Source organism: Trachymyrmex cornetzi, unplaced genomic scaffold (assembly GCF_001594075.2).
Source record: "Trachymyrmex cornetzi isolate Tcor2-1 unplaced genomic scaffold, Tcor1.1 scaffold35, whole genome shotgun sequence".
NCBI classification, from domain to species: Eukaryota; Metazoa; Arthropoda; class Insecta; order Hymenoptera; family Formicidae; genus Trachymyrmex; species Trachymyrmex cornetzi.
The window spans coordinates 1,275,114-1,297,262 of record NW_017298213.1 but is presented as its reverse complement, the minus strand read 5'-3'; the positions used below and the strand labels follow the sequence as shown (position 1 = coordinate 1,297,262).

Below are 22,149 nucleotides of genomic sequence, written 5' to 3'. Positions count from 1 at the left end.
ACTGTGGGTGTTATTCGGGTAGCCGGTCTTAAGTGACTCACATTGTGTGTATATATATATATATATATATATATATATATATATATATATACATATTCCGCCACAAATCCTTCTCTTCGCGTGCGGTCAGCCGTTCACTCGTTGATTTCCTCCGCAACATTTTCGCGCTTGCTTTTTATCACAGATCTTCTTTCGCTGTTCTCCCGATTTGATTTGCGGACAGATATTTTTCACGATGACTACACGCAATTCGCAACCAAAATTATTCTGCGGACGATTTCTTTATTAAATTATATGCAGCCTAAGTTTTGCTGGTTTCTCGAGTAACGAATGATTTTCTTCGGCGCCACCATTATTTCCGCCAGAATTATGCGGTAAGTTCTTATTTGTTACAGCATTTCGGAAGCATTTAATTTTTTATGATAGTTGGTCCACTATTAGAGTCTGTGTTTGTAGATGTTCAACGAAAATTTAATTTCGGTGTATTAAATGTATTTGCACACAATATACAATGCTTTTCCAAAATATTTTTACTAAAAAGAATACAACGATTTTATATAAGCACATATGACATTTTATATTATTTTACTTTAATGAAAAGATATTTAGACAATTCACCCAGATAGAGAGAGTAGAATCTTTTAATAATCAACACGAAAGATTAAAGTTCACTGTTGAAATGGAGTATAATAATTCTATAAATTTTCTTGATATTATGATTATAAATAAGGGGAATAAGATCATCATAGATTGGTTCCATAAAAAAACATTTTCAGGGAGATTATCTTATTATTTATCTTTTTATTCAAATCATCCGTTTTGTCATAAAGTGGGAACTGTTTTTGGTTTAGTAGACAGAGCAATCATGTTATCCAATCCATCCTTTTATGAAAAGAACTTAAGATTCGTTATAGAGATATTATTGAGTAATGGATATCCTTTAAAAATGATTTTTGATAATATGAATAAAACGATAAAAAAATTGAGAGCTAATGGATGTACTGGAATAGGTGAAAATGTAAATGATAATAATAGTAATGGAGATGAAAAATTGAGGAATTTGATAGTTTTTCCGTATGTTAAGACGATTACCAGCAAAGTTACGAAAGTAATAAATAGGTCAAAAACTATTATAGGGTATCGCTATATAAATAAATTAGACAGATTCATTAACACACATAAAGATAAAAATGAATATCAAGATAACAATGTCATTTATAAGATTAATTGTATAGACTGCGACATCTTATGTCGGGTAAACTAAGAGACATTTAAAAACCAGGATAAAAGAACATAGAAATAATATAAAGTTAGATGAATCCAAACATTCAGTGGTGACAAAACATATAATTGACTATAATCATAAGTTTGATTGGGAAAAAGTGAAAATTCTAGACCATGAGACTAATTTTAAAAAAAGACATATTTCTAAAATGATTCATATAAAGGGACAGACGAATGGAATAAATTTAATAAAAGACACTGAGTTATTGGATAAGTCTTATTTTAACATAATTGAGGATTTACATGAAAGTAGCGGAAAATATTTATGAATACACTTGTTTATAATGTAAGCTATTGTACAAGTACTTTGACCTAGTTTACCAGTATCATTTAAATTACCGGAAAAGCAACATTAATCTTATTAATTGTAATAATGATAAACTTTGGATTTCTATTTATATAATTGTTCTATGTAAATTGCCGTAAGTAGATTATATTGGGGAAATAAAAGCTTTTTTAATTATAATGAACACAATTTAGCTTGAATTGATCTATCTGTTTAATTGATTTAGAATACTTTAGGACAATCTGACGAGATCTCGGTTTTGAATAATTGAATTGATGAATTCGGATTTTACTGACTCTTGGAAGAGAAATACCGATGAATTAGTTGCATACGACGATTTTATTCAAATATGTAATACTGTATAACATGTTGATTTGGACAACCACACTGATTATTAATACCGACATGAAGATTAAATATAATTAAATAAGTTTAGTGGCGAGCGGAAATAATTTTGTAGGATTACTATTGGAGTAGGTAGAAGTTAAATAATGATTAATGACAATGTTATAAACTAGGGATTATATAGATTAGGTGGTTTGCTGAAATCACTGATGAAGACTTTGTAAGTTCGAAACGTTTGATTGTCATAATAGTATATATACATGATATTTTCATACGATATTTATTAATAAACTATTATTGCTCGTTAAAAAGCCTTGAATTCGTTATTTAATTGAGATATTTAGACATTGAATTGAAACAAAACTTAGGAATACGTAGCAAAATGCGTTACCTAATAAAATACGTTTCATCACCGTTGCTTGATTTCAAGGCGTACTTGAATGCCAATTGGTTAGTACGCGCATATAATTTTATTAGAAAGCCCCGATTACGTCTGTAGACTCCCATTTCATTTCTAAATGGTTACATTCCAAAAGCAGAGAATTATCTTATCGACCAACCGTTCACTCTACAGGTGATCATATCCGGGTGGACCGATATAGATGGTTCTCCAACCATCTGTAGAATCATCGCGCTGATTCCGCGGAACGTTTATACTTCCATCGAGTCGATCTTCCTGCAAACTGTCGCGCGTATTCCCTTCAACGGAACGTTTTACGATCCACGCAGTCCTTCTCCGTCGAAGGGCCGCCTTGAGGGCCGTATGAGAAATCGAGATTATCTATTCAACCCTAATGCACGTCGTTGCTTGTCGAACGCGTGGCTCGCTAGGTGATATTATTTATTCCGGTTCGTTCATTAGTACCAGTTTATGCGATCGTAAAATCCTTCAGATTTCTTAGATCGGAAAAAGCAGACGTCTTCCGTTGTTTTCACTACAGGGTGCATTAACCTCGCAACAGAGAAAATTTATTTGAAAGTTTATGAATCTGTGATGGCTATAGAATTTAATAGATCTCATATCTATGAATATCTACAAAATCTCTCTCTCTCTCTCTCACATACACACACACACATATAATACGATCATATTAAATTTACGATTATAATGTGGAGCTATTTTAATATTTATTATAATGTCTCTCCATACATTTTTTTGTTCTAATGTTTTGGACGTTCAGTTTATTACGAATAAAATGAAAAATACTCATAAAACGAAATTAAAATGTTGATTGTATTTGCTGCAACAGCAATATTTTCTAAAATCTATTTTTGAAAACCAAAGAAGCGTATAAAATATCTTAATTGTGGTTTGAAGTTGGTCTTATTTAAACTATATACCTTTGTCTGTAGATCCTGATTTTAAATATCATTTTTTTATAATTCTTTAATTTATATATTAAAAATATTAAACTTAATAAAAAAGTTACGTTGAAATATATAGCTTACGAAAATTTATTATGAAGCGAAAATCGTGTTGTGAAATAACTTATTCGGCAAAAGTTCTTTCTATATTGTTATCTCATATCTTTTTGTGTGTGTGTAAACATTACCGTGAAACCGAACGGTAGATTTATCGAAATTGTAAAACAGAATCTCGGATTATTCTTTACTCTGAAGAAAATAAAAACCAGAAGCTTATTTTGTCAGAGGGCACCTGCTGTTCCAAACACACAGCATCCTGATCCTGATTTTTGCGTAATGCTAGCGCTATCACAAGATTGTAATAGTTTATGGACGCCATAAAATCGCCTTTAAGTCGACAACTTTAATGGTTCACGACTTTTGCCTATGCAGATTTCGTGGTCGATAATCTTGTGCCCCGATGCTTCGACCTCTCGATCGAGTATCCTTTTGGTCGAAGAGTAACGAACACGGCATTTCCACGATTGCTTCCGCTTTATCGCCGCAGATTTTTATCTGTCTCTTGATAAAATTAATATATGAGAAAGTATAGTTTCTAAATAAAAATTAAAATAATTCAATAATCTTAAATTCTAGAACGTACCTACTTACGTTACATATTTTCACATTATTATAATATTCAATTTCAAATTGGACAATGTACACTGTTCTTGAAATGTAGATATATATATTATACAAAGAAAGATATATAAAAAATTAACCCTTATCCTACTAATATGGGTAACTAGTGACCGAGCGATTCCTGTTCGTGCAAGTTTCTTTGAGTCTTTCGGTAATTATAAATTATACTACATTTTATTATATTTCCAAAATAAAGAGTCAATATTTATTCTAGAAAGTTGAAAGTATGTTGGTGAATTTTTAAAGATTTTTTAAATTATTTTGAAGAGGTGAAAAACAAAGAGATTTGAAGTGACCCTTGATGGTATGGATGAGGCACCAAATTGTAGATGGTACGGTAAGGGTTAATATACATACTTATTCATACAAAATTCTTTAGTCTAAGGGTAAGGTAATACCTATTACAACGATGCTACCTTCAATACAACGAGAATAGCTTTCAAGAAACTGCAAGCGAACAGAGCCAGAATCGACATATGAACCTGGTGACATTCCTGTCCTATCTCTTCTAGATATTCCCGATATAAATAGACCGTCGAAACAGACAACAGGATTTCGACTCACTATATTCTACGTTGACGATTTGGTGCATTATAAAACGGCAAAGTTATTTATTATTTTTATACATCCCCGTAAAAATAGTAAACTTAATTTTAAAGTGAAGATTTTAATCCGAAATGAATATCTTTTACTCGCAACGCACTTAGAAAAATTAAATTGGTTATATGAGGAAAAAATTAATTTAATTAAAATAAAACATCAAATATGTAATTCATTTTCGACGTCATATTGTCATGAATATATGATTTATATTATGATAATGATATTTAAACTCAAACGATTGCATTCATCGGTAATCGTCGTGCGGTAAGAATGAAGATAAAAATTCTGAAGAGGGGACGCGATTGCGCAATGCATCATAGGAAGATTACAGGGCAGTATTAACAATTGTGTTTTGTATAAATGTATAAGGGAAGAGAGGAGCGAGAGAAGAAAGGATTAAGAAAGAGAGGAGGAAAAGGAACTTGCAGCTGTTTCCGTGCGCAGGCGGATTGCGAGGAGGACGCGTTGCATTGATTTAAAGGTCTCTCAAAGACACTTAATTGCATCCCCGTTTCAATGGCCACGGAGGATGCACCGGAAGCTCATTGCTCCTCGCCGCATTAGCTATTATCCTGCGCACCTGTTCCTCACACGCACTCGCAACGCTGTGCGTTACGTTACGTCAGCGTAAGTCCTCTCCTTCTTTCCCGGATTCCCTGGCTGCCGCTACCATCGTCTTCCATCAGACGCTTATCGAGCGTTCCCTCGTGTAATTCAAGCTATTGTGGCTACGGGCGCGCGGCTCGGGTATTAGCACCTTCAATTACGCTTTCTTCAAGCCGTAATCTCGCGATGAATGACCGGTTTGTAACCATGAGTCGTAGATGCGAAAATCGAAGCAATCCGCTCAGCAGTCGGATTGTTGAAAATTGTTTTCCGGTTTGATGAAAAGGTTAAAATTTTTCTAAATTATCTAAATTATTCGAGTTTTTTTAATTAAGATCGTAAATTATATCGCAAATTAAATTATGCAATTGACGGTTGTCACATCTTTAATTTATAAAATCAGAATTCTGTCGGATTTTTTATAATTAAATCCTTGATTATAATTATTCTTTGAAACTCGAGGCTATCAATCTTTTTTTTTTTGTTATCACAAATCACATCATGCAGAAGTCCAGAAAAAAAATCATGATTTTTTTAAGTTAAACGTTTTCCATTCGACATTTTGTTAATGCTAACGAAGTGTCTGGCAGCGTGTCTGAAATCAAGACACATCTCTGAATCGCTACTGAGCATCTTCGAAGTCAATTTTGTGACTTAGATATTCGCTGCGAAAATATTCGAGCTGGCATGACTACGAAAACAACTAAGAGAACTCGTTCTCGGCTTTCAAAGCCAGGATCGATCCTCGTACTTCATATCTATCTGAGGCCAATCGTTCCTCCGTCTGCAGCTGCCAGAGTAGACTTCAGTGGACCCATTAACTTAACGCCTTCTCGATACACACGCCGGACGACACACGTTGACGACACGCCGTAAGTTCGTTCTGACACGAACAAAACACGACAGATAGCGAACGAGTCGGCAGCAATTCTCTGTCCCTCCCCGTCTTCTTGTCACAGTCCGCGAGAACGGACTTTTAATGAGCTACCACATCGTGTATAAAGAATGTATACCTGGTCATCGATAGCATCTTACGCTTACACATCGACTGAATTGAATTGGCTTATTACGTTATTGCTGCATAGAAATTGGAACCGATATAATTCTCTCTCAAATGAATATTATTTTGTTGACTCCAAAAAATATACTTTTCGTTAACTATTCTTTTGCGAAAGAGAGATTCAACGAATAAGGCCCAGTTTTACAACCGACGTTTAACTCTTAACCAAAGTTCAACTTATTCATTATCTCTTTTCAATTCTAGAATTGGAAAAAGATGACAAATAAATTGAACCTCGGTTAAGAATTAACCGTGAGTTGTGAAACTGGGCCTAAATTTCGATGCGTGAAAACACCGAAGAATAATGAATTTAGATTCGGAAATGTGTCTTAATGAATTATACACATTGCCAGGCACTATACTTCGTAAAGTGACATTAGCAAAGTGCCGAACCGTTTAAATTAAAAAATCCGTTTAAGTTAAAAATGGAAGTACATATATTAATTTCATGCTTCAAGCGAAATCGCATATCATTGAAATTAATTGCGAACGTTACTTATATTTATTGTTTTATTTGCTTCCTCACACCAGACACCTATACCAGTTCAGTGACTTATCAAATAATAAATCTATTCGATTTTTGCGACGTAGAACGGATTACATCACAATTATTTACAGAGACGATCACCGTTTATTCTGTAAACTTTATGCAATGTCATGATAATTTCCTGAGTTTTTTTGAGAATGTGATAAATGTGATGCATTCGGATGTGATATAAAAACATCATACAAATTATAATGTAATATCGTCGTGAGAATCCGACGGCTCAAGGAGAATTCAGAGACTATCTTTTTCCAGGAAAACATTATGAAATATCCGGTTTCATCTCCGGTGACCATCGTTCCCGAATCCTTCGTTAATGTAGTAATCGTATTATGATACCTGAGTTCGTCCGTTTTCTCCTTCTTGGCGTCGTTCTTGTCTCTTGTTTCGCTCCTCGTGTTACGCGTTTTCAGTGTGCAAGTCCCGCGGAATGATTTCTTCGAAAAACAAAGTGCATGATTTCAGTATATTATCGTGTATTCTAGATTCTAAAACATCGGTTGTTAGCAGCAAACTATGCAATAATCATCAAAAACCCTTGTCATGCAGGAATACTATAAATTAGCGGGATATTTTTCACAAGGTATATTTCTTAGAAATATTCTGTGATTCTATTTTTTTTCAATTGGTAACAGTGTAATAAAATAGATCCAGTCAACAAAAAAATTAATAGAAAATAGGGTAATTTTCTCATTCATCTTTATTACCGGTTTATGCAATAGTTCACTTAGCAAATGTATATGCATATACTTATATATTATGAGATCCATTATATTATTATTATATTCATCTCCGTACATCTTATCGTCATACAGCGTACTCGGCGAGAGAAATTGACCTTCACCGCGAATAAGAATGATAATCGCGGGAGATGTTGGCGCGATAATATGCGGGAAAGCGAAGATCTCCTTGTCTCCCTTCCGGAGTCGGGTAAACCGGTATATAATCGAGCAGTCACCTATGCACCGGTTCCTTCAGACGTGCTGCAATAAGGGAGGTACGTGACCTGTTAAAAAAAAGATGATGCCGCCTGAAACACAGGGATTGGGGGCAAAGAGAGAAAGGGGGTGCTTTTGTCGGCGTATAATTGCATTAAATCTTTATCTACCTTATGTTTCTGGGTCTCATTTCCGCGCGAGAACTATAAAGGGTCCTCTACATAGAAGTCGTAGACGGTCGTGGAGTCTTAAGTCATAGGAAACTGACCAATTCCAATCGAGTATTTTCCTTATATTTGATTGTGATTGGTTGGTTTCCTACTTAAGACTTAAGACTTCACGACCATCTACGACTTCTATGTACAGGATCCTTTAGTTCCTGCGGCCCGATAAATTATGATATCAGTCTATTTTGTTCTTGCTCATTTATAAGCGCAAAAATTTATTTTAAAAACTCCAATTTACGGAGAGGAATGTTTTAACATGTATATGGAAAATAGGATAAATCTGACACGATAAAAGTTATAAACTAAGACGAATATTAATTTATATTAATAATAATTTATAGCTAAGAAGTATGTTTATGGTTTGTGATACATTAAAATATAATTTAAAACAAATTTGTTTACAGTCTTAATAGCGCAATTTATGTAATATATATAATGATTAAATACAACCGATGTAGAGAAATTAATTTAAACGAAATCAATACGTATTAACGCTAAAATGAATGTGCATATTTGATATGGCTAGCTGTTGCCGTTGGACATACCTGACTTTCTCCAATTACATTTAACCTTCAGTATCTCTCGATTAAACAATCTTGGGTTAGTTGGCTAGCTATAGTTGAAAGCTGTAGCATCGATCAAAAAGTGATTTAAAATTTAGGTCGGTCGCACTTTGACTTTATCATGCACTACACACGCGCGCGCGCACGCATATTATATATGAATATATAAATGATATCATGCGCTTTTGTATTATTGTTGCGGGATAATACATATGGTCAACTTAATTATATCAAAAATATCAATTTACCAAGGCGATTGATGCAACAAGAAGAAAGTAGCACACTGTCAAAAATGTTCTTAAATTTCATTAACTTTTAAGTTACATAATTGAATTTAATTTGAATTTAATTTCATGACATTACATTAAATTTAATGTATTTGTAACTAAAAAGTATATTTATGTACATGTACATAAAATTTAATGTATTTTTCATGAAAATTTATGAAATTTAATGTACTTTTCCTAAAATTTTATTAAAAGTACATTAAATTTCATAAATTTAAAATATACAGGTTTATTACATTTAAGTAACTACTGTAACTAAATTTTCAGTTAAATCATTCATTACTTTTAATTTCGTTCATAACCACGAGTTTCATTTACATGTAAAGGAGAAGCTCGTGGTTACATTTCTAACAGTGCACCGTTTTTAAAGTAAAACACTTAACACGAAATTGCGCTGCCTCAAGACTCTCATTTGCTTTCTTCTGCATTTTTTATTGGAACCTTCTCTTTTCTTAGTTTTGCATTAATTACTTTAGTTATTGTTGCTTCTAAACTTCATAAAAGCTAATGTATCAATGTTTTATATGCTTTTAGATATTTTAGAAAAATAAAATCTCAGATATTATTTAAATATTTAGAATTTTATGATTTCTCAGGATTTTACATATTTGTATGTTAATCACTGTCTTTCAACTATGAAAAATTGTAATAATGCACAAAGTTCTCGTGAATGGATTTTGCTGTTCGCAATAAAAGTCGTTCGATTAAACAGTAGATCGTTCATATAGTTTTGAAACCTAAAATCTTTTCGTCTCAATATAGATCGTCATCGATCTGAGGTCATCTGCGGGCACAGATCAACGGTTACACATCAGAACTATGAGAGTCTAAATTCGCGGTAATGAAGTGTGATCGTCAAGATGCGATCTGACTCGCGCGTATAAATACGGCATTAGGGCGGTACACCGTTCTGCATGATGAACATTCGTGCGATTGCTACAAAATCCATGCAATATTTATCTTAAAGTTAAAGACCGCGAATATCAAATATTGTAAATTAGAGGATTAGGGTACATTGCAGTTTACTATATCTGTTCGGTACACAAATCTTATAATTCAATAAGAAATTTTAAAAAATTATATACATTATATTTTTTCTAACATTTAGCAACGTTTTTCTGTATTCAGTTCTATAAAAGTACGAGCTTTTTTGTAATTACTGATTTCTAATTACTTTATCTTATTAACTTTTACTAATTAAATGTTAAATGCCGATTAGGAGGTAATAGAGATATCGGTTTTATATAGAGATAAAATTACATGACTAAATTCTAATCCGAATAGAATTTTATTCCCACATCTGCAACGAAATTTTCGCAATATTGGAATAAAAGGTAAAGTTTTATCGACGCGGAAATATCGCTTTAGAATCTCGCACGAAGTCCGATTCGCGTAAGAAAGGTCTCTAGAACCGAGATGAGAAACGTATGAAGAACGTATCTGACTAAAACGAAGAGGAAGACGAGTGGTAAGATACGGTGGGAAGCAGGAGGAGAAAGAGAAGGAGGAGGCGAACCAAGAAGGAGAGGCAAAGGAAAGAGCATGCTTTTCTGCTCGTGATGTCCCGAGGCTACCGCAGACTCGCTTGAATAGCCCTGATGCTAACACGCCCATACCGGTCACCAGGGAAGCTCTACCCAACGGAATTATTCGCTGAATTTATTTACTCCCTCGTGACCCCGAGAAAACTAGCCGTGGAAGCCCCTGCAGAAGAGAGAGAGAGAGAGAGGGAGGAAGAGATAGGGAACCGGTCAGATACATCGAGCCTATTCGAAATTGATACTCCGATAGCGATGGAAGTCAGCATGAATATATGCAGCGCATACGCTGGTTGCATATACTTAATTTAATACGCAAGTTGGATACTCCGATAAGTCATTCTTGTGTGCGTGAACCTTTAAATCGAACAGTGGAAATCGAGCATTATATAAATATCAAAAATAGTATTCTGACTTTCTCTCTTACGTGAAAACATTGAAAGCTGCGCATAGCATGTACCATTTCGCTTTGATAAAATTCCAAATTTATTTAATAATACATTAACCATATTTATTTTTTATTTCGTTTCATATACAATGTTTTCCAACTACTTTATAATTTATAATTTAAAAAGTATTTTAATCAAAGCTTATATAAAGAATGTAAAAAATAATAATAGCTTTATCTGATTTTATAAAGAAAGGAATTTCGTCTAATTTTTTTGTTTAAAATGCTAATTATAATAAAACGCTAATAAGAATTAATAAATGCTTCGTGTTATAATGGCTTTGCTGTCTTGATGAAATGGAATGTTCTGTGATGATAAAAGAATAAAAAAGAAATAGGATAGAGGAAAGGAACCATGCAAATATTCAGGTGCCAATTAAAGCTTTGAAGTCGAATCGTACTATCCGGCTCGGTGACTCGTTAAAATTATTGAGTGTTTGTTGCAAAGGGCTACCCGGTTTCCCTTTTTTTCCTGCCAGCAAAGAATTCGACAAGGTATTATCGCGATCGTTCCCTGTTCCTTGGGGTTCTTTTTGATATGCTGTTAAAAATAGAGAGAGGAGAGAGAGAGGGGGGGGGGTGACCAGGCAAACTTGCGAGATATCTCGCAAGTGTACCCTGGTCAGGAAGTTATCGTTCTCGATACCCGATGATCTCGAGGCCCAAAGATAAAAAAATTGTATATCCAAGCTGTGGCGGGCGATGCATCGTCGCGTTTATTGTCACGCGACATACGATGAATCAATTTGGCAACACGTCCATATCTTGAGATCTCGTAGACATTTATCAAAATGTATAGCGATACAAAGCAATAACGGATAATGAGAATTTTAAAAGTCGCGACTGACAGATACAGATTATAATATACTATTCGATATACACGTAACGCCTTGACTTATTTTTAATGCAAGAGGTACTTATAAGGATGTATCCGGTGTATATCTTTGCAAAAAGTGACTAGAATTGAAAATTTATAGTGTTTATATATTATATAAAAATGAATGTTACATACATATGAAACAATTCAATATTTATATATATTTTAAGATCAATATTTATGTATATTTTAAGGTTAATATTTATGTATCTTTAACAATACAATTTTAAATGAAAAATTTTTCATTTTATCTTAATTTTTTTTAAAAACGTTTTTTTGTTTCTTATTAAAATACTTTTTTATTTAGGTTTTAAATCGCTGCCAAACTTTTTATATTAATTTCAAATACAATATAGAAAAATTTGTAAATTTTTTATAATTTTACAATAACATAGTAAACCTATTACAACTATTATATCGGTATACGTGTTTGTTAGCACATACATACGACATAACAATCTAGATACGGTCCCCCACAGTGTTCGACGTTCGTTTTTTTTTCATTATACACATTGTTGCATTGTCGTATACTCGCACGCAACGCATCTTCCAGCTGTCACATGATCGGCCAATGTTCTCCTCACATATAGTCGACCGGCTACCCAAATGCAACTGCATAAAAAAGACAAATATGCACACAACGTGTGCAAACTGCCAACTGTCGAAAATCCCATGAATTCCTCGAACAATAATCTCACCCTCGATTATGCGTTAACGTAATAATGCGTGCACATCAGCCATGCGCTTGCTAATTTCCTCGTTCCGTGAGCCATGTAAACATACAAAAAGAATAAAGATGTATTTAGCTATTGTACGTCGAAAATATCAGACTATACAACTATAATTTTTTAATAGTAAAATATCTGTATACCTATTAATTTACGGAAAAGTTGATAATATTGTAAATAAAAATATATTAAATGATTTCTTCTTGTGTTCAGACATTAGGTAACTTTATATAAGTAAAAATAATATACAATTAATAAGTTACTTATAGATTCTAGATATATTGTATTTTTGTTGCAAGTTTAAATTCACAAATTAATGATTGTTGTTATGTTATAAAATGATTTGTTTAATAAGAAAATTTGACAAAGCAATTGAGTCAATGCAAAATATTGAAAAAAATAAAGTTTGCTTCATTATCGTTCAATAGTCGTGGCTCTGCGGGTCCAAGAAATGATCTTTCCTGTTGATCGAAAGTCGAAGGTGCTCGTTTCGTAGACGAGCGATCGTGCGCCCCGCGGGTGTCATGATAATTTTGCAAAGACAATGGGGCTCTTTCTTGCACGGTGCTCCCTTCGAAATCGTAGATTATTATACGTTGTCTGAACTGCTCTGATCACGAGTTAAATTTGAATTGGATCCCGAAGAGTCCCGCCATAGTTATTCCTTACTTCACTCGTACGGCAATTTGATTTCTGTCTTAACATCATCCCGCAAGTAGCGTCCGTTTATCATACATTACGATTGCGAGAAGAAAATTTGGTCTGCAAAAATTCGCAATTTTGATGAAAAGATCGAATAAAAATCAGCAACAATGAAATGCAAATAAAAAAGACATTTTGTTGTAACAATAATAAGAATTTAATTCAGTATATTAGAAGGATTTTTTGTTATAGAAATAAACTCGTAAAAGTGAATAGATTGAAAAAGTTGTATTTAGTTTTGGAGAAAAATAATATGCCTTTTGATATGGATTGAAAACTGTAATATTTTCGATTGTGTATTCTGATATTGCAATTGATGGTGCACGATTCTCATGATTATAAGCAATGCTTAATAAGATACAACGTCGTGCAATTCGGATGAAAGAAAGTATTTAACTCCGACCAGCAAAGAATGATGTATTTACACTAATAAGAAGAAGTGCTACCGCCGAGATAACGTGCAAGAAAAAACTAGATCCTCATTACTGCTGCTTTAATTACTGCGGTTCACTCTTTACGTTTGGTAGTCCATTTCTGTCTCATTTTCCACTCTTACTACTTTATTTTTTCGCACACACATTTCTTCGATCTCGAGTACTGTCCCCTATCGCGTGAAATGAGGCACGCCTCTTCCACAGCAAGAAATGAAAGAGCAATTAATTCGCGAGCCATAATTGGTATGGCAATCGTTTCGAAATTATTCGCGAAATTATCTTCTTACTTTCTTATGCGAATACCATATTCGTTATCTTTGTAACAACGATGTTCTTTCTTTTAAATAGTCTTAAAATATCTCATATTACATATGCATCACGTGCAATTTTTCAATAATTAATTTTAAGAGAGCACATTATATTAATAAAAAAATAATTCTTTATTCTGGAATTGAAAACCTGTAGGGATTTAGTAGAAATGCTATTTTAAATGCATTGGAACCGTAATGGGGATGGCTCTGTGAGATATAACTACGAGAATAAAAATACGACGAAGTCATTTTATATTGTAAATGAGGCGCAATGCAGTATTAAATTTTATATTTATTTTATGCATTGCTTATAGATATACGTACATCTTATACATGCTGCCATCGTTAATCAGACATTTTAAAGGCTCATAATAAAAGATAGTATGAGATCTTACGGTATGATTTTATGATACCCGCTTTCATCTCGAGCAAAGCACTTATAGTTCTAGGGTTAATATCGCTCTTATGAACTTCGCTTATATCCACTACCAGGTACAAAAACTTTATCTTCGCAGAAAGACGACTTCTTTGCTGCGAATCTTTTTCACTTTCGCCGACGCACTCTCGGTGAGTTGAATGGCTCTTATTGACGATTCTCAACCAGCAGCTACCTGAGAATCTTTTATCTCGATTATCTATCGCCTTCTTAAGATGTAGCATTGCGCCGCCGTGTCGTCGTGAGTCTCACGGTTACTCGATCGCGGAGATTAGTCACGACTCTCGGCCCGAACGAGAGTAAATCAGACCCTCGCCCGTTGACACGTTTAGCTTGGTCCAGGATACCTCGTTGATACGTGGTCTCAACCGGTGCTGTTCTCGGGGTATTCCTTGACGACGACCCTGACGGCGGTGGTCGTTCTTCGCATTTACCCTGTGATAAATCATTGGGTCTCCACCGTCGTCACAATCCGGCAGCCATTAATCTCGATAATTGAATCAATATCTGTGATATCTCCTTGTGTATCCGGGCCGGCCTCATGGTAATTAGCCGGACTCGTCATAAATCATGCCCTCCGGGGGTCGCACATAGATAGAGAAAGAAGGAAAAGAGACTCTCGATGAGGTTCTCTTCCTCGAGGTGTATAACTGAGAATGTTCCATAAAATGAGCATAAATTTGCCCCTTTTTAAAGGGAATCATTGAAAAAAGAAAGTATTACTCAATCGACAAGTTTTTCGGGAGAAAGTTCAACAGAACATATTACTTTTCAGAATATATATTTTAATGATTATAGAGAAGAATTAATACTGTTACTCTCGTCCGATTTAATGAAAACAATGTAATCGAGCATGGATTATATAAAATCGATTAATTAAAATTATTGAATAAATTGGACATCAATAATTTTTCAATGATAAAATTAAAGGCTTTATTATAAAATTGTCAAAAATTTATATATAAACTTATAGATTTTAAACAATAATTACATCATCTATTTGTTCAATATATATACCTTCGTATCCCTATATGTCTGTCATCAAAGTGACGTTAATTCGCGATCTTTCAACAGATATTATCTTTTATGTGATGCTCAACGATAATCATTAAACACGTTTATTCCGCATATGGAGAAACTCCGTCATTACTTTCGCAGTAAGTTTCCTTCGTATTATATGAGGGAAAACAGCGTCTTCCGCGTGTATAATTACATTCCTTCCTTAACGTTAGGTCGCAGCGTTACATTGTAAGGCGACTTTACGTAAAGGCAACGTGCTCGTCGATCACCTGATCGCGATTCGGGTCGCGGGTGTACACAGGGTTTCTGATAATTTAGACCTGCGCCGACAGCGATGCATCGATTGTCAAGGAAATCACAGTGATTTGTAGTAATGCGCACACACGCGCCTCCACGAAAGTTCAGGGTCTTATCCTGTAATCCTGTAGCGAATAGCGGTCCCGAGACGTCCCGGGGCGCCAGGATCAGTGGCCGCGGGTCACTCCCGCACGACGTAATCAGTTGATCATTATCACGGTCCGCGTAATAATGACTCGGGATGCTCGCGAGCGCGTTCGATGTCGACCTCGCCTCTTCCTCGCCGTTTTGTGTCCTCTCGACTATCAGAACAGCAGACACAACGGTGTTCTGGGCGAAACGCCCTTGCGATATATATCATCGATATATATCGCAACCTCCATTATATAAATGGCCGATTAATTAACAGTGTTGAACTAATGATCCTTGCAACGATTATATCAACGAACGCACTCATTCACGATGTCGCGTAAGAATTGTTTTAAAAAAACGCTGGAAAGTGATATTGAAAAATTCTATATATTGTTAGCTATACTGAGAGAAAAATGCTTGGTATTTGTAACTATAATTACATATCACTATAATTATGATTATTACTGCTGTAATAATAATAACAGTAACTATGTATATAGTTCTAGCAACAAATGTATATAGTTGGCAACCTAAAATAACTATAATTATAGTCATTTTAGGTTGCCAATTATATACATTTGTTGCTAGAACTATATACATAGTTACTGTTATGATTATTATAGCAGTAATAATCATAATTATATTGATATGTAATTATAGTTACAAATACCAAACATTTTTCTCTCAGTGTATAGTAATATATAATAATACCGACATATTACTTTGTTTTTAAACAATATTTCTTAAACAAAAGGTAAAAATACAACTTCAAAAACATAAACTACAAAGTAAAAAGTGTCTTCTGTCAGATAGTATAAGCAATTTTTATAATACTGTTTGAAATTTTGCAATTAAGTTTTTCGTAAGTTATGCAAAAATGAGCATCTGACAAAATGGACTCCAAAACTGACATAGTAAGCAATAATACCAACATTCCTATTCTAAATAAAGATATATCCTATTCTGTAAAGAAAACTAATTTATGAAACTATAAACATTTAAAATGAGATAATATTATCAACAATATAGTCACTATTATTTTAATTATGCAATTTGCAAAAGAACACCGTAAGAATTTTTTTCTCGGATTCATAGAATTGATTTTTAGCTGATTTGGTATAGAAATAAGCCACAAATATATGAATTATGAGTTTGTACTTCTTTAATTAGCTAAACAGATCATGATTTTATTAGTATTAATAAAGTGCAATAGTTAGTTTCTGAGAAATAAGGAGGTGTCACTTTAGGAGACCTATGTCAGTATCGATAACCTTCCTCTATAATTTATACTATTATATTAATCTATTGAATTATATAATAATTTTTACTCCATTTAAAATTGATTTTTCTCTTGTTAATATAATTTTAATTGAATACTATCTTCATTTTAGTACTATAATTAACTAAGTTTTAAAATTCTGTTAAAATAATTTGCAAAAAATTATTTACTGTAAATTTTTTGTTGCTCTTTTAGCTGAAAGGTCACATATAGTGCAAACTATAATTGCTTTTCAGTTACTTTAAGATTATATTTAATCTTAAAGTCGGACAGTAAATTATACATACAAAATAATACGTACTATCGTTTGCCAGCATTAAACAAAAGATTTGATATTTCGACATTTGCAAACCTAATTGAATTTTTATGGAATTAAAAGATACTTATTTTTCTGCTAGTGTCCTTTGTTTAAAGTAAATTCATACGGTTTTGTGAAAAGCAGCCGATCTGTGGGTGCGATTGTAGCCGTTTCAGCTGACAGATATGTAACCGCGTCGATTTATTACGCTGGTCGCCGCGTCTGACTAATTGACGGCGCGAGATACGCGATTTGCTTGGTGGCCCCAGGCCTCGTTATCTGGTACCCTCAGCCCCAGCGACACCGTTCTTCATTCTTCCTTCGGGATGTTCTTAGAAGTGTAGCGATCGTGTCGAGATCGTAAAGTAAACCGTCGTTTTAATGAGCCAATTATTTAATTGTTCTCTCTCTCTCTCTCGGAGAACGACGTCGGGAGCCAACTTTCCGCACTTCCAACTTCTTTCGCCTACGATTTTACACGCGATTCCCTCATAAGAGACGTTTCTATATTAAGCATTATCTGAATCATTGTCAGTGATGGGAATATTAGTATTTACGTTGTGTTAATAACTTATTTTTACGTATAAGTTTAATCTTGTGAGACTTTCTTCGCACATGTTTCCGGGCATCAACATATGAGTTGTCATAGAAAATTGCGGCCTAGACTAGGAACGTAATTCGATCGTAGAAACGGCGTGGATAGCATGCAGCTATCCAGAGAGATCTAGATGAACTCATCAAGGACGCACTTCGGTAGAATCTCAATTAAGGCTAAATTGTCCGTGTGGGGAGAAAATGGAGTGTGAACAGGGCCCGGTGCATACGTAGCGAGCGCTTGCTAAAGCGATGCGAGCGAACGAACGTGCGCGGTGCAAAGAGAACGGACGAGTACGCGACGGGGAAGTGAGAGAAAGGGTCTTCGAGTTCATTCCGCGAATGGAAGTCGAAGACCTCGGAGCGAAACGGCATTCCGAGCCACACTTGATTGGTTTTGGCGGAGTCGCGCCGCCTTCCTAGAGGTCGGGTCAGGTCACTTCAGGTTCTACGTGACTCCTCTTTCTCTTTCTTTCTCTCATTCTCTCTCTTTTTCTTTCTTTCACCCTCGTGCCACAGACGTGTTGAGAGTATGCAACTGGCCCACACCTCGCCGACGATATATCGCACCGTGGCGGTCGTCATCGGCGCTGATTAACGAGTTATAAGTAGAACCTCCTCACCGGCGCGATTTGTAAGTCGTCAGAGCTACGATCGAGACCCGCAGTCATGGTTTAATTATCGACGATGACCTGCGCTTCGACCTCACGCAAAATTCATTGTCGGCCTGGAACTGTAGCGTCATCGAAGGTAGCTAACTGCGTTTTTATGAGAAATATCGAAAGTGCATTCACTTATACGTTGGACTTGGTCACTGAATCATTCAAAAAGGAATGTTGCAAGTTGTTGGAATTATTATACTGATATACCTATGAATGTTATGGTATAAGATGTCGTGGGTGTAGGATTGTAAAACGTAATCTGTGGAGTGTCTATAGTTGGTTCAATCTCACTGAAAACGCCTAACGGTTATCTAATAGGCTAGATACACTAGGCAATAAAGTACTTTTACAGAATGTAGTCTTTGATCAGTTTAATGGAGAACACAATATCTCCCAAGACGACATTATACAGTATTTCTAAAATAGATACTCTTCTCTCTGTTTTATTGTAAGGGACAATCATAGAAATTATTAAATTGTACAGCCTGTCTTATGACAAACTATTGATATATATAAAATCATTCAATGAGAATTACTTAAGCTTTAACGCTTTTCGAAAGACACTCTTTGGAGTGAGTAGGAATCATAAAAAGATATCTAACGTTCGATGACAACGATTACAATATTAAATTACACAAACGTATATGCTATAAAAATATTATATCACTGCTTTTTTGTTATAATTTTTGTTATATTTTATATTATTATATATTCTATAATCAAATACAGTCTACGTTTATACATTTCACACAAAACATATAGGTAACAAAAATATATATATATAGTCATAATATATTCTAGATAACAAATCTTATCTAAATATCCTATAAGTAACAAGTATTATTTGATTTTAAATTGCTAGATTGAATGATTTTTAATAAGACTTTAATTTGATTTTAAAGCCCATTCTGCAATTGTGTAAACGTATTCATAAGTGCTTGTAGTTGTAAGAATTGACCAATCACAATTGAATATGAGAATATTTGACTATGATTGATCAATTCTTACAATCATTTATAACTATGCTCATGCAATTGTAGAATAGGCCCAAGATCATTCTCGGTTGAATAACTTCGTGCATTTGTGCAAGAAAATTATCTTTTCCTGCATTTGGTTAGAACGTTAGATGTGTGGCATCATAACGTGATAACCACTAATTAATTACCACTGTACCAAGCAGAAAATGCGTTAACACGGATTGTAAGCAACCTTTCGGTCATCAACGCATATGAAAGATGGCAATTACGTAAGCGGGCTATAATTTAGAATGATATTTCGAGGCTCGAAGACGAAGAGAGATGCGTGAAAGAGTATACGGGATACCGGCGGAAATGCGCTCGCGTCTGTAATTATCCACCATAGAACGGAACGCCATTATGCTGACTGTCGGTTAACGGTCTTAATGGGTAGATATCGGTCCAGCGGCGGGTCGGCTCGTTATCCCTAATTTATGTTTGGCCAAGCCATCTTTACGCTTCTCTCGCGCGTCTCCTTAGCTTAAGTTTTTGTCCACTCTTCTGTTCCTCTTTCGCTGCCGACTCTCGATCCGATTCTCCTCCGCCGACGAATCCTTCAGATCTTCTCACACCTATCACCAGCAAATGCGAGGCGAGAATCTATATTTGGAGTGCGAAGCAATTTGCATCGTGCATCCCTCTTGTCCGATGCCGTAATTAATGTATCGGAAATGTGAGCGATTCGATAACCGCTGTCGGAAGAACCGAAGAAGAAGTAAGAGATAATTATTCAAATCTCTATCTCAATGTATGCAACCCCTGGCATGCTAACAGGTTTCCTTTATCCGAGAGAGGGAGAGAGAGAGAGAGAGAAAAGCCGAATTTTATTTATAATAACTATAACGGGATACAAGAGTGAGGGAAGCATGTCACTTTGACGAAAAGCATGCTACATTTCTTTCCATTTGCCAGATTAATTGAACATATCTTAATATAATTTCAAGCCTCTTGCATGATACCGACAACTTCAATTTGCTTGCGGACTAATAAAATTTATAGCGTTTTCGGCCCGATCGAGTTTGCACCAACCTGGGTTGGATTAATCTTTCCTATTGGTTGACGTCACCCGCTCTACCAATAGGAGAGCGCAAAACGCCATTAATCCAACCCAGGTTGGTGCAAACCTGGTCGGGCCGAAAACGCTATTAGTTTATATTAACTGACAAGAAAATTCACAAAACATGCTTACTTCGAATAAAAAAAAAATAACTCAATTGTACATTACGTGTTAATAAATTACATAAGAAGGCAATAAAAGGGGATATTCTTTTTTCCTTTTTCTCAATTTGTTTGATTTTGCCTCTTCCGGATTGAGAGTTACCAACCTTTGGAAAATCAATATTCACCTCTGATGTTGCATCCAAAGATCTCGTTGCAAAAGACTCCTTCCGTGAGCCTTTATCCGGCAATCGTGTAGCGGGTGTGCCGTATCCTCACGTCCACAGGAACTCGCTCGTCCGCGTCTCGCGAATCCGATTTCAAGACAGTTAACTTAATTATCGTTGTTGCGGCGGTCGGAAAACGAGATGGGATATCTTACCGCCATGGCAAGGGCAATGAGATTGATCGAGGGAAAAAGAGGGGAAGAGTGACGAAGGGAATATAGAGAGAAAGGGAGAGAGAAAGAGATAGATAACTCCGAGATACGCGTGTCGGCATGGCGGCAGCGATTAAGGTAAGGTAGGTCGCCAGCTCTCCCGGGCGTGTTCATGTTCGATGCGACCTTCGGCCTTCTCCTATGGGGTCCGATGTGGTTACCCGGCATGGACTGGATCTATGGTACCGCTATCTCCCCTGCTGCCCTCCACGCAGTCCGCTGCGAGAGCATAAAATGGCATCGCTACCCTACATACCTGAACCGCGTCAAGTGAATTATCTCGCATTACTGTTTAAAGCTTGCCGCACGTCTGTCGGGTCACATCGAACTTGACTTGAAAGATCTACAGCTGCTGTTTTTTACGATTTCTTTATTAAATTTAAAAATTATTGATTTTTCGTTTGCCCGTGCGGTCCACTAACATATTCATCCTCGTTTTTCTGTCATTTATGTTGTCATTTTAAGGAATATTATATAATTACGAATTTTCTTCTTTTTGCATATCTAATTTTGTATAATTATATATATATATAACTTTATGCAACAACATTATTAATAATAAATAATGCAAATTACATACAGAAATTTATCCCGATTTATAATAATATATATGTTGCTAAATCTATCAAGATTAACTTAAGCGTTCTTTGGTGAAAGGTGGATTATTATTTCAAAGCTTAAGAATGTTTCTAATTAATTTAATGAAAAAGTAAATTTTCTTGTGATATGGAAAATAGAAGCGCAAGATCCACCACAGTTGCATCGCTCGCACGATCAGCAGGCCAGTTCTGGTTCACATGATCGCGTCGGTATTTGGGCCAGACGTTTGCATTCGTTTAATTAAATTTCTCGCGATACCCCCGAGAGCGTTTGCTCTCTAGAGCCATCATTTGACGGATGAATAATAATAATTATTATTATTTATATTCATTACGAATTTTGTTATATCTCATCAATGATGAATTACTGCGCTCTCTCTCTCTCTCTCTCT

General features: G+C 35.0%; 1 protein-coding gene across 2 annotated transcripts in view; it reads left to right on the top strand.

The window, feature by feature from the left end:
- The window catches only part of N (neurogenic locus Notch protein), a 297,648-nt gene that overhangs the window by 231,083 nt on the left and 44,416 nt on the right, over positions 1-22,149 (top strand). The gene's annotated exons all lie outside the window — the stretch shown is intronic.